The sequence below is a fragment of the Cyanistes caeruleus genome, chromosome 5 (assembly GCF_971803275.1).
Source record: "Cyanistes caeruleus chromosome 5, bCyaCae1.hap1.1, whole genome shotgun sequence".
In the NCBI taxonomy this organism is placed as follows: Eukaryota; Metazoa; Chordata; class Aves; order Passeriformes; family Paridae; genus Cyanistes; species Cyanistes caeruleus.
Genome location: NC_141705.1, coordinates 25,019,868 through 25,032,853, shown reverse-complemented (window position 1 = coordinate 25,032,853; position 12,986 = coordinate 25,019,868).

Genomic DNA, 12,986 nt, shown 5'->3' with positions numbered 1-12,986 from the left:
ACAATGGAAAATTTACATCTTTGAAGAACTTTGATAATGGAGTCACACATCAATGACAGTGTATTAATGAACTATTCTTTAAACGTTAATAGGTGACAACTCAATTCAAAGGGAAAAAAAACCTGAAGTCATTCCTTCTATTTTTATTACTGTGTGCAATGACTGCTTATAATGTTGAAGAAATGAACACTCAACTCCATTTTTAGCTATTAACCACATTTATTAAGAACCATTAACTTAGACTGATGGAATTTTATTTCAAGAACACGACAGTGCAGATAACTTGGTTTGTCTTAGGCTTTTTTTAGCAGACTTTTTATAGAGTTTCTTTTTTCCACTCACTCTCATACCTATTGCATCCTCTTAGAAATTCATAGTGACAGTGGTTTAAACTAATATAAAAAAGTTTCAGAAGAATTCCTTTGACCAAGTCTTGAAAGAAAGTTGTAGCATTTTCAGTGACTTTCAAAGCTACTTGACACATGAGCAATTTGAAAGAATGTCTTTATTCCTGTGGTGGGTTGACCTTGGCTAAGGGGACATCCAGACACTCAGTCATTCAGGATGGGGTAGAAACCATAACAGAAAAGCTCTTGGGTTGAGAAAAGGAAAGAGTCAAAATTAATTTATATATTACCAGTTAGAATAGATTTGTCTAGTAAGAAACCAAGACCAAAAAAGAAACAAAAAACAAAACCAAACAACCCCAAAAAACAACAGAACAAAAAAAATCAATACCTTTCCCCTGTCTTTTCCCAGCCTCACCAAAGTAAGGAGGGGTGCCACCAGAACTGCCACCTTGGTCTTACAGTGGGCAGAATTTCACCTGTTTAAGATATTGATGGAGAGAGTCCTATGGAAGTGAGTCCTGAAGGGAAAATGAGTCCAGGAAGGCTGAATGTACTTTAAGAAGGAAATTTAATAATACAGGAGAAGCCTGTACCCCTGTGCTGTAACACAAGGTGTTGTTACAAGCTGGTTTCCACAAGCTGGAAAGAGACCAGCCTAGTTTAACAGAGAACTTTGGCTGGAACCAAGGGAAAAAACCAAAGTGTATCATCTTGCAAGGAGTGAAGGCAGCTCAGTAGGACTCCAGGTATTTAATGAGGTTATGCAGGGAGAAAATTAGAAGGACCAAAGCCAAACTGGACCTTAATTTGGCCACTGTATTCAAAGGAAACAAGGAAATTTTCTATAAATACTTTGACAGCAAAAGCAGGGCTAAGGAGAGTCTCCACCCTTTGCTGGATGCAGAAAGTAGGTTAGTGTCAGGGAATAAAAATAAGGCTGAAGTGCCTTCTTTGCCTCAGTCTTTGATGCCAAAACCAGTTGTCCTCAGGATACCCAGTTTCCAGAGCCAGAAACTGGGATGGTGCGATGAGTAAAACCCCATAATCCAGGAAGAAATGGTTAGTGACCTTTTATGCCAATTAGATGCCCACAAGTCTGTGGCCCCAGCTGGGATGCATATGAGAGTAATGAAGGAGCTAATGACAGAGTTTGCCAGTCCACTTTCAGCCACTTACAGCAGTCCTGAGTAAATGGACAATTCCCAGCAAGACATTTCAAAATAAATGTAAAAGCTACCATTCCTCAGTAATGACAGCTATACACGTTTTCCCTTGCTGCCTTCAGCAGAATTGCACTTGATCAGCCCCATCAAGGAAGAGGATAGCCAGGCTTCCCAGGCCTGAGCATACAGACCTACACACCCATGATAAAATCTTTCAGTGGTATGAATACAGAAAGCCACTTAGGTTGTTCATGAACCAATTTTAGATGACACTATCAATTTCACCAGTAACTCTACTGTGATGGAACTCTTGGCCAACATTTTTGGTCCCCACAAGTGAACAGCAAAAGCAGAAGAGAAACAGATCCTTTGCAATTTAGAATCCATCTTCTGTTCTTTAGTACTCAAATTTTGGCCACTCCAATTTTGTTTAGCTATTGGTCCCAGCCTGGGGATTGGAAAAACCTATGAGGCAAGGAGCAGGAGTAACCAACCCAGGTATGGCTGAAGCTCTCTTTCTCTCAGGTTCATTTCTCTCCCAGGAGAAAATTCTCTTTATTAAAGAAGAAGAAGCTGAGTGCTTCTTCCTCCACTAAGGTGGTTGGTGTGTGGGATATCTCCAGAACACATCCATCTGCTTCATTTAAGATGTGAATTCTTTTCTACTAACTTTAGTTGCTCAAATCTCAGCATATAATGTTAATTTCTCTATGTTTCTACCTACCTATTGTACAATATATCACATGTATAGTATTTCTAGAGGGTGAGACAGGGTCGTAAAATGAGATGGATCACTGTCTGGAGGTATTTTTCTCTTGCTTCATTAACTGTAAAAGATAAAGATGATTAATCTATCTACCACTGAATGTACATAGAATTAACATGAAATAATATATGGCCCTATTACATTAAGTTCCATTTCACCTAGTTCTCACTGGAAATACCCACATTCTGTCCAGGAGGTCAATTGTTGGAGAACTCACACAAAAAGATAAGGAAGTAGATTCCAAACACTCCTTAGTATGAGGGGAGAAAGAGATTGAATCCATAATTCTTATTTTGCAGGAAACACTGTTAGGTAGCCTGGGTACCTGTGCACTCCATCAGCCTTACTGCTGCCTAGGAATGCAAGACTAAATGCTTCAGGGAATCAACAAGAGGGACTGAATTTTGCATATTGGCCATAGCACAGAAGAGGGAGATTACATGATGCTTTTATTCCATAACAAAAATGGGAATAAAAGATAACTTTTAACAATTTAAGTAGTATAATGTACTATGGACAGACATAAAAGCCTTCTGGAATTCCACTGCTATTACAGCTGCTTGTGTAAGACTGTCTGCATGACATTTCTTTCCCATTATTCATGATACAGAGTAGAGGCAGTGGAATAGGAGGTGAATTCACTTGGAACAACCATAATCTACCTGGAAAGATGTTTCTATGCCTTGATGTTAGCTAAAATAAATAGTCATACCACTTAGACAACCAAGAATCCACTACAGAAAAGTGAGATAATTGCCACCCAGCACCACAGTGAATTTATTGACATCTGTCTAAGAACAGAAGATGCAAAAACAAAAGAGTGCTCAGGAACTCTGGTCCATAGGAAATGCACCACTGGACAGACAGCTGATTTTACTGCATGGAGGAGTTTTTGAGTAAGTCCTGGACTGTTTAATATCTTTAAGTGCTGAGATGATTCTGAAGAGTACAGTCTGAATGAGATATATCATGTATTTATGTCCTACACAGAGCATCTAAAAAGGAAAAAAACCCAACAATATCAGGATAAGTATTTTTGAAATTATTTTTGATAATTTTTAAAAATTATAATTAATAATTATTATAAAGTAATTAATAAGAACCTAGCATTCAGTAAAATTTTATAATTACAAAAATACAACAAAACCTCAGCTTTTTCATTTATAACAGAAACTTTTACATAGTCACAGAAGAAGCTTTTAGGTAAAGTTGTGTTTTTCCTTTATTGCCTTTGCAATCAGCTGTCTAATCTCTTCTTCCTATGGGGGTCAAAATTTTTCTACCCCAATTTTCAAATGCAATTAATTTCATTCATAAAAATTTAAAGTATTTTTTATTTTTCAAGTTCCTATTGTCAACTAGTGAAAATTAATTTTAAATGTTTGAAGAGCATATAGAAGCCCACAGCTATAGTATTCAGTTCTAAATCAGAACACATCTTCAAATGGATTTAGATGCATAGAAAAATATACCTCAAAATTGCTTTATGCCACACAGAATTCAGCTTGCATATATGGGCTTTCTTAAGCCAGAGTTAAAATGCACTTTCTGTTACATATGAAAACATCCAAATTGAGTAAAAAGATGTCTCCTGCACAAAGTATTTATAAACTATCTTCCCATTTTGGACATCAGTTTGTAAGATACTCCTGAAAATTTAGATCTATAAAGAATAAAAATTCATTTTCTCTAATTAACAGGCTATAAAAAAGACTCACTAGGAATTATTTTCCTATTGATGCTTTTCTTGTCTTTGATTTTATGACTGATCTATTGCAAATGCCTTGTGTCATATTGTTTCTCCATCACATCGTGTTAGGAGTCAGCATAATAGAACATGACTGATACAATTGGAAACTTCAGAAAGATAAGGTAACTGAAAAAATGTGGTTAAAGACACTGTGGTTTGGTTTAGAAAACTATTCAGTCAGAGTGGCTTCATGCTAACTTTTCTTTTCTCAATCCACATTACAACTCCATGGTTGATGATATAATTTTGCATGCATCATTCATATTGTAGGCTCATGATTTTGCCGAGTCAGAAAAGGAAAATCTGAAAAATTGAATTTGTGTACTAAAATCTGTAACACTTTTTCTACTACCATCTATATTTATTCTTTGATACAAAATGTCTTATGTATAGACAGAGAAGAAATAAAGTTTCAGCCATATATAACTACTACTTTTAAGAAATGTTTAATTATATGATTCAGATATTTACCTAACATTTTTCAATAACTGGTTTGAACTGGGAAAAGAATCATACTGACATAAATATTTTTCAAAAAAACCTTCTAATATTGTCTAAAACCATTGTACCAGAACTTTGTGGCTCAGGGATGAAAGCATTTAAAAGCTATCTATCAGAATTGCACAGACATTTGTGTCGTTGCAGCAATTGCAAATACAGTGAAAAAAGTTAATTTTTCATGTACTTTGTGTATGTGACCAGATCCTCATTGTTGAATCATTTGTCAAAAATAAAAATTTGTCCTCAGAAGCAGAGGCAAAACTGATAGCACCTAAAAGTCTCATTAGCTGCTGAAGCTACATACTCAATGCCATTGATATTTGTAATTCCCAGCTGCTCTGCTTTTCAGCCTTGTAGCTGTCTGGAAATTTCAACTGTTTAAGGACAAAACAATTTTATTTAAGAGTACATTTAAGTCATCTGCTTAGATCAAATTGTCCTGACACACACATTTTAAACCTAAACATATTTGGTGTAACATGTTTCAATGCTGATGGCAGACACAGTGAGAGCTGTTCTAAGGCCAGGTTGTACTCGCACCACCTGACAGGATACACTGCTTTTCTGTGGGTTGCTATTATGTTTTCCATGATTTTTACCTCACTGGCCACAAGCTTTCTTCATACCTAATTTATAGGCTAACATAAGCAATTCCATACCTCAGGATTCCCAATCCTCCCTAATAATTTAGGCTCACATTTACAAAGTATTTAGGCTTTGTCATCTTGAGTGTTGTAGCACTGTCTCCAGAAAGGGAATTCATGAGCCTGAGCTAGCTGCTTTCCTTTCCTAAGAAAAATAGAGGAAAATTCATCATTTATAATTCTTCATTCCCTAGAATTGAAGAGTCTGTGTGTGGCAATACCTAAGCCAGAAAAGAGTGCCTGACAGATTTTCTTTACCTCTTGCAGCTGTGAAAAACTGGTGCACGAATTTGAGATTTCAGTCCCAGCTGCCTTCCTGAGCAGAGATTCCTGTGGTGGGCTGAGCAGGGACCTCACCATGTTGCTTCCCTTTGCAGTCACTCCAAATCAGAGGTGTGTTAAATTCCTTTCTCACAAGGAGGGACTTCAAACCAACATTTCTTAACCTTCCAGGATAGCCTATGGGGCCATGCTGGGGTTCTCTGTCCAAGTATTGATCTCTCAGTGGTTATGGCAATTTATGGCAATTTTCTGAGATGGAAAAAGCAGTGAATTTTTGTGGTGAGGAAGACATGTCCATGTCTTCTTTATTCTTGACAGGATCTCAAGTTAGTATGAATTGACCATAAAAAGCAAAGTATTTTTTGCCATATCAGGCAGTTATCTAAGCCTGAGCTGTAGGCACTTAGGGTTGTTCAGGATCTAACTACTATGGTGATTTATTTTTTTTTTAACACAGTATAGATATTTAAATTGCACCAAAGTGAAATGATTTAAGCCTTTCCAGCTGCAAACAATTCAATACCAGTTTCAAACACTTCAGTACAATTACTAACACTTTTCTCCATCATTAAGGAAAGCTGACAGTATTCAAGTTTTTCCCCTTTTGAAACAAGCAAACTAAGTGAAAACACCATCCAGTGAATGGATCTCAGTGTATTGGCCCATGATAACCTTCAAGCCACATCAAGAAATTATCTGAAACAATACCTGACATAAAACAACTCCAAGCCTGGAACTGTGGTGTTAATTTAACAGTACCATCAATCCAAGTGTGAAGGTGCAGGTATGCTCTCAGGTGCCAGTGAATCTGGTCCCTGATTCACTTCTGCTATGGGCATTGTCCTTGTAAATCTGAGATATTTTTTAGAGCCAGAAGCAAACAAGATAGAAGAGGAACAAAAAGTGACACCAGAGCAACGTGAGAGTACAAAATAAATCAGAGCTTCTGAGTCACCAGCAGTGCCCTGAAATAAGTTCTGACTGGTTGTCCATGTCTGAGTGAGATTACCATGGATTTCACAGCAACTTGAGGTAAATTGTTGGGATTTTTGAGGACATAACAACTTGGATTTAATAATACATTACATGACTGCAAAGTTAAATCCTTTTAAAATGTCAAACCTATTTTAGTTTGTGATAGAAGAAGTATTATATACTGGCTATAAATTATGTCTTATTATCTGAGTGGAAAATCAATGTGGTAAGAGACTAAAATAATAATGGTTATTTCTTCAATGCCTTTAAATATGGGGCTGTCTATAATTGGCACTACAAAGAGCGTGATCAAATTTAAATATTCCTTTACTTTAGACAAATAGGAATAGAATGAGATAATTAAAGTAGAAATATATATATATATGTACGTATATCAATCTGCATTAACATAAAGATCATAATGATCATATTATTGATTCTAATGATTGATGTGATCAAAGCTAAAAATTACTCCTAGCAGCTGCAAAGGACTGTATTAATAGCTTTCTATATTACTTGCAGTATGTGGAGTTGTGGGAAACAAATTAATGCCCTGTGGTGAAGCCTTGTCTATACAACAAAGATATTCACTTATTTCTCCATTTAAAGATTTATTTGGCATTGCAATAAATCTGGAAATGTGTTGTAGCATTACAAGCAAGTTTGTAGTAGAAACATTTTAAAATAATCTATTTCTTCTATGGTAGTGTATCCTAGCTGAAGAAGGAAAATTAAAAAACAAAATGCAATTATATGTTGAAAAGTAGTTTGGAATGAACAGAAGATAATTTACGTTGCTTAAAGTACCTTGGCTAAGGTGAAAAAAATAATGAAGGGATCAATTACTGTCATGTATCTCGACCACTGTAAAACCTGTGAAATCCAATGCTGATTTTTAACCTTACACTATTTAAATCAATTTATTCTTCTATATGCTAACGTGGGGACTGACCTTCCCACTGACTTCAGTAAGTTTCAGAGCCTATAAAATGAATTTACAAGTTTCCATTTGATTGATTCTGTGACATCTTTATGCTGGTTTAAGTATATTGGTGTCACTCATCTAGTAATAGCGCAGTGTGACGAGAAGATACAGAGAATAAATAAAGTTTTCTGAGCTCTGAAAAGGTAATTTACCGCTAATCAAACCATGCTTGGTCTAATTCCTGTTATTTTTTTCTGTTTTTAATGGTCATACTGTAGTAAGCATAGATGGGGAACAGTTAGAATTTCACACATATTTCTTACGTCTGAGCCTAATTCATTGGTGAAATTGTGTCTGGGTTTACTTCAGCAAAAAAAAGGTAGCAAATGTTCTGTATCAATAAAACCAATGAAGTATCCTCACTAGGTAAAAATCTAAATAACTGTATGCTTTTCTTCCATTGCTTTGAGGAATGTGTTTGGCAGATATAACAAACTTTGTCTACAGAGACATTAGAAAAAATTCTTTCTTGGCTGCTTTTCATAACCAAGCCTCAAAAAATGGATTTTCATATCAAATAAGTAACCTGTTTAACATTATGGAATTCCAGTTTTAAAAAAATTAATTAATAAACACACATCACTTCAGGTTACAGCACCTGAACCAATAGCATAAAAAAGAGTTTTCTTAAATACTTCTCCAGAGTTCTGTCATTACAGATTCTAACAAAATTTCAGAACAACAAATTGAAAGTCTCACAGGGCTTTAATGGTGTTTAAACACCAGGACAAGCTGCCCAGGGAGGTGATGAATTTTCCATTCTTGGAGACATTCAAGTCTGTACTAGAAATGGCCTTGAGCAACTTGATCTAATAACATCTGCTTTGAGCAAGGAGAGGGATTAGATTATTTCTGAATGTTCTTTTCTGTTGAAATAATAGGTTATTTTATGGACCTGGCATAACCTTAAAAGTCTAGAATAGAAGTGGAAAGTATGTGCTTCAAGAAGTTTTGCAGGACAATAGAGAGATATTGAGAGAAACTACATGATTTAAAGGTCAGAGAAATTTTTAGGAAGACTGTGTGTCATGTTATGCTATTCAAGACAGTCCAGAAAGCCATACAATACTTATAAAAAAGCCTCGTGGGCTTTGATTTAGTTAAACATTTGTTTAGTTTATGCTCTTCTAGTTATGTGGGTATTGTACAACACTGATCCTTGAAAGATCAAGTTTCAAACAGCATATCTTCAGAAACTTTCCTGGCAAGAGAACCTTTAACCTTCATCCATTCAGGCCTTTATGCATTTCTATCACAGGTTTTCCATCTCTAATGAAGTTGAACACTTTCAATATTGGGAAAACTGACCTGTGAAACACTGTGAATTATACAGTGTTTGAAGCATTATAGAATGGTTATTTTTGTATAAAGGAGGAGGATGTTGAGGTAATCATCTGTTCAGCTCTATTAAGCTCCTATTTCCATGCACCTTAGCTTACCAAAGACTTTGTTGCTAAAAATATAGCTAATGCCAATTGCCATGGTTTCATGGAAAAGAGGTATTTTCAAATAAATGTGTTACCTTTTTAAAAACAAAATGTTAGTTCCACTTAATAAAAGCTGCTAGGATCATAGTGCATACTTCAATTCTTTATCACATTGTATTTTGACTTGAGACCTTGCATTATAAGGAATGAACTACATATCAAACAGAAAAATTACTCTGAGAGACCTCATAAAGTAAGTGGTTAAACGTTCTCTCGTGGGACATATTACTAGCAGATCTTCCTTGTTTTGTTTCAGTTTAAAATCTGTATCAACAGACTTGTTGGGCCACAAAAATAAAACAAAGACTGGAGTACAAGGCTCACAAGCTAGAAAGTTCAATGTCTTAAAGACAAAACTCAATTTATTAACACTCTGTTGACAATGTATTGAAGAGGAAACTGTGATATGACTTGACTGATAGTTATATAAACTCCCAGTTAGAAGAAAGAGCTGAGGGGTGCTTTTCAGCCTTGAAGGAAACCAATAATAAGATTCAGTGAATAAGTACAGAAGTTAGGCAGATTCAGTGGATGAATACAGAAGTTAGAGTCGGCATTGGGATTAAAGATTAGAACATCTACTATGAGAAAATCTGCAAGGCCACTTGCATAACTGGTGTGTCAGGAAGCACAGTGGCCCATTATGGACTTGAAATTTGTACAGGTGTACATTTTCTGCTGAAATGCAACAAAAAAATTGGTATTTTCAGAATATATTACATGCGGCATATTGTTTATTGTATATAAATCTACAGTGAATTTCTTAATAGTTATATTTATTTGAGATTAAAGAGAGATAGTTACATAATGTCCTAGGGTTGACTAAACATACCAAATATCCTACCTGTAATACATACAACTATTTCTTAAACATTCTCGCTCCACTTCCTTTTAGGTTCTCTGTACCAGTAATGTCAACATTTCAATGCTTCAGGTTTTGTAATGTTTTCTGACTTTATTTCTGAGACTATGTAGCTTAGCTCCATGATAGGGTTTGTACTGTAGTGGTTCTCAAAGACTGGGACATACCACAGAACTTCAATTCTTTTTTAAATAGCGAGATGTCTGATACAAGCCATGGATATAGCCTGTCTACCACTCCTAAAAGGGACCACTGCCTTCAAAGTATCAGTTGAAGGGCACAGTCACTTCATTATGCCTTACTCTTTCTCAAGGGGTTTGTTCCCCATTTAAATCTCCTGGCATGTTTTAGACTGAATAGCATGTGAGACACTCACTCCCTCAGACTCTGAAACTCTCCCCAGAACACATTATGGTGGACAAGCTATTTTTAATTTGTGGTCTTTCAATTAACTAACATTGATCCCAGAGGAGAATATATCATTTAAGTAGATCCTCTTCTGATCACACACATATTTTTGTCTTTTTTGTGATCCTCTCCAGAATCAAGACACCTCTCCTGTGTATGTCCTTCGAACTCCCTTGAATTCTGACTGGCTTGGTTCTAATTTAATGGGTGTCACCTGTCAGAATTTCTTTGGGTTTTCATTTGTTTTGAAAACTTATTACATTTCTGATACATTTAGAATACACAACAGAAAGCACATGGCATTTCCAAAACTGGTGGACACCCTTATGTAAATTTCTCTGCTGTGCATACTGCATGCAGTGGCATAAGATGCATTTCAGCTCAGTGCATCCTCTCCACTTTGAAGGATTTCTTGCCTTCTTTATTTGTCAAAAGCCAAAAGCAAACAACACTGCAGACTAAAACTTTTTTTTTTTTTTGTAGCTGTAATTCACTTACAATGAAAGACAAAATAATTCCCTAAAAAATATCTCTAGAAAAAAATTAAAAACAAAACAGAAGAAACAGCACCTCCACATTTTATAAACTTTCAAATGAAAAACTTTCATATTTGGTTTCTCAGGAGAATGGTAATGGTCAGTAGAATTTTCATATCAGAATTTTTAACTAGGGAGTGCTTATGAAGATACTGTTCTGCATTTTCAGATAATTTCTTACCTACTTACATTGCACACAATATGCAAAAACATAGGGACAAACTGCTGTTTCAGTACATAAAATTGATGCGTGTGGAAATGATGTTTCTGCAAGCACAGTGTTTGAATGACTCCTTTGGAGGCTGCCAGAGGAACTGGGAAACTTTCTGTAAGGGCACTGGGACTGGTATGTCAGATTCATGAGCTTTGCAGGAAAGACAGTACTGCGACGAGATGTTCACTTGGATTTGAATTTACAGTGAAAAAAGGTATTGAGATAGACAGCCTGCTTTGTATAAAGAACTGTTCTCACAGTGGCAGCTTTATTTTTTTTGAAGATGGTAACACTTTCTTTGGGGATAACAACATTAATTGTTGATGCATTTCCTGTTTCCTGAGTGTTCCCTAACTACAGGAAAAGCAATTTTCCTTTACATATATTCTAAACCATGCCTGCCGTACGCCTCCTCTCCCAGCCCCAGGGGTCAGCCAGCTAGCTCCTTGTGTACTGGAGGGGAGGAGGATTCGACACTGGACAAGGCTAAAAGATGAAGGCAGCTCTTTCTTTTGGGACACCGTCCTAGTTTATTCATGGAATGAACTCCAGGGGAAAAAAGAGACTGAGGGAGAAATCACGAGGACTTTTAAACTGGGGAAAAGGGGAGGGGGAAAGCAGGCTACAGCCAATGGGGTGAAATTGAAGGGGAAGGGCAAGGGGAAGGAACCAGCATCACAAAGCCGGGAGGGGGCGTAGGGAAAAGCCATTTGCTGTAAACATCTTAGTGCAACATGACACGTGCCCTGCATTGACGCTTTGCAACACGTTGCTGTTTTTACACAAGTGCAATATTTGCAAAGGTTGGCAGGAAGCATTACATTTGGAAGAGCAGAGCATCTCCCTACTATATTGATCAGAGAAGAACCTGCCCTTCTCCACATTCTCCCTGAACTGCTGCAAGTCTGACTGCCTTGTGCTGGGTTTTATGGCTGGACCCTTGGATGAACACCACACATCCCTCCATACAACTGCAGTAGGCCAATATCATCATTCATCCCAGAGAAGAATTGAGTGTAGGCAGAACCAGGAGGATGTCGGTCGGGAATGAACACCAGGCAGCAGCACTCCTTCACTGGCAATTACAACCTGTACAATGAAGTTCCTGCACAAGAACTGGTGTGCCTTTGAGTGTGTAACCATGAAACCACAGAAAAAGGCCCTGTGGTGTGCTGGAAACACCCATGAAAACCACATAAACATCTGTGATTTAATTCTGAAAACATTTTTCAAGACAAATTCTGTTTCCTACAGACCTGTAAATGATTTCTTATACAAAGGAGAATACTGTTGGAATATCATATGCAAATATTTTATTAACTTGGAAGCATTTCAGTGTAATTCTCTCCTGGATTTAATATTGCAGTTCAACTCCATGTTTAGTACTCTCAGAGGGTTTGATTATGCAGGAGGACAGGCATTTTCTCATCCTGACTCTTTTTAATAGGAGTTAAGAGTACTTAGAGGTTCCTACAACCAAGTGATTTAGAAACACTCAAGATCTCTTAATATTGATTTACTGTATATGGCATTCAATCTTATAGTCATAGAGCTGAGTGCTCTAAAATGCTCTGACTCTCTTCCCAGTGTTTACTAGATACACCAGTTACATATGCACCATATAGATAGAATATCTTTTTAGATAAAAACTCTAAAAACACCAAGAGAAATAGATATAAATTCCCTTAATAGATGTAGGTTGGAAATTAAAAGAAAGTCATTAAACCATAGAGGGCATGGTGCAATTAAGTAGGATCTGATGTAATAAAAGAAGTAACACATTTTTAGATGAAACCTTCATCTTTATAAAGTTTATTATAATCTATAGGTACTTGCAACAACTAGAAGTCAGTGACCCAGAAACCTCCTTGTCTGAGTTCTTTTCAGTCCCAAGGAAATTTCTAAAATGTTCTCAAAACAAAAGTAGTCTTACTGTGTTTCAAATGATGCTGCTTGTGTCAATGAAGAACGATCAATTCTCATTACAAGAAAATAATTTCCTTGTCATTGTATGATTAGATTTTTTCTAATTTTGTTGACTTAACATGGCATATTGCAAACAA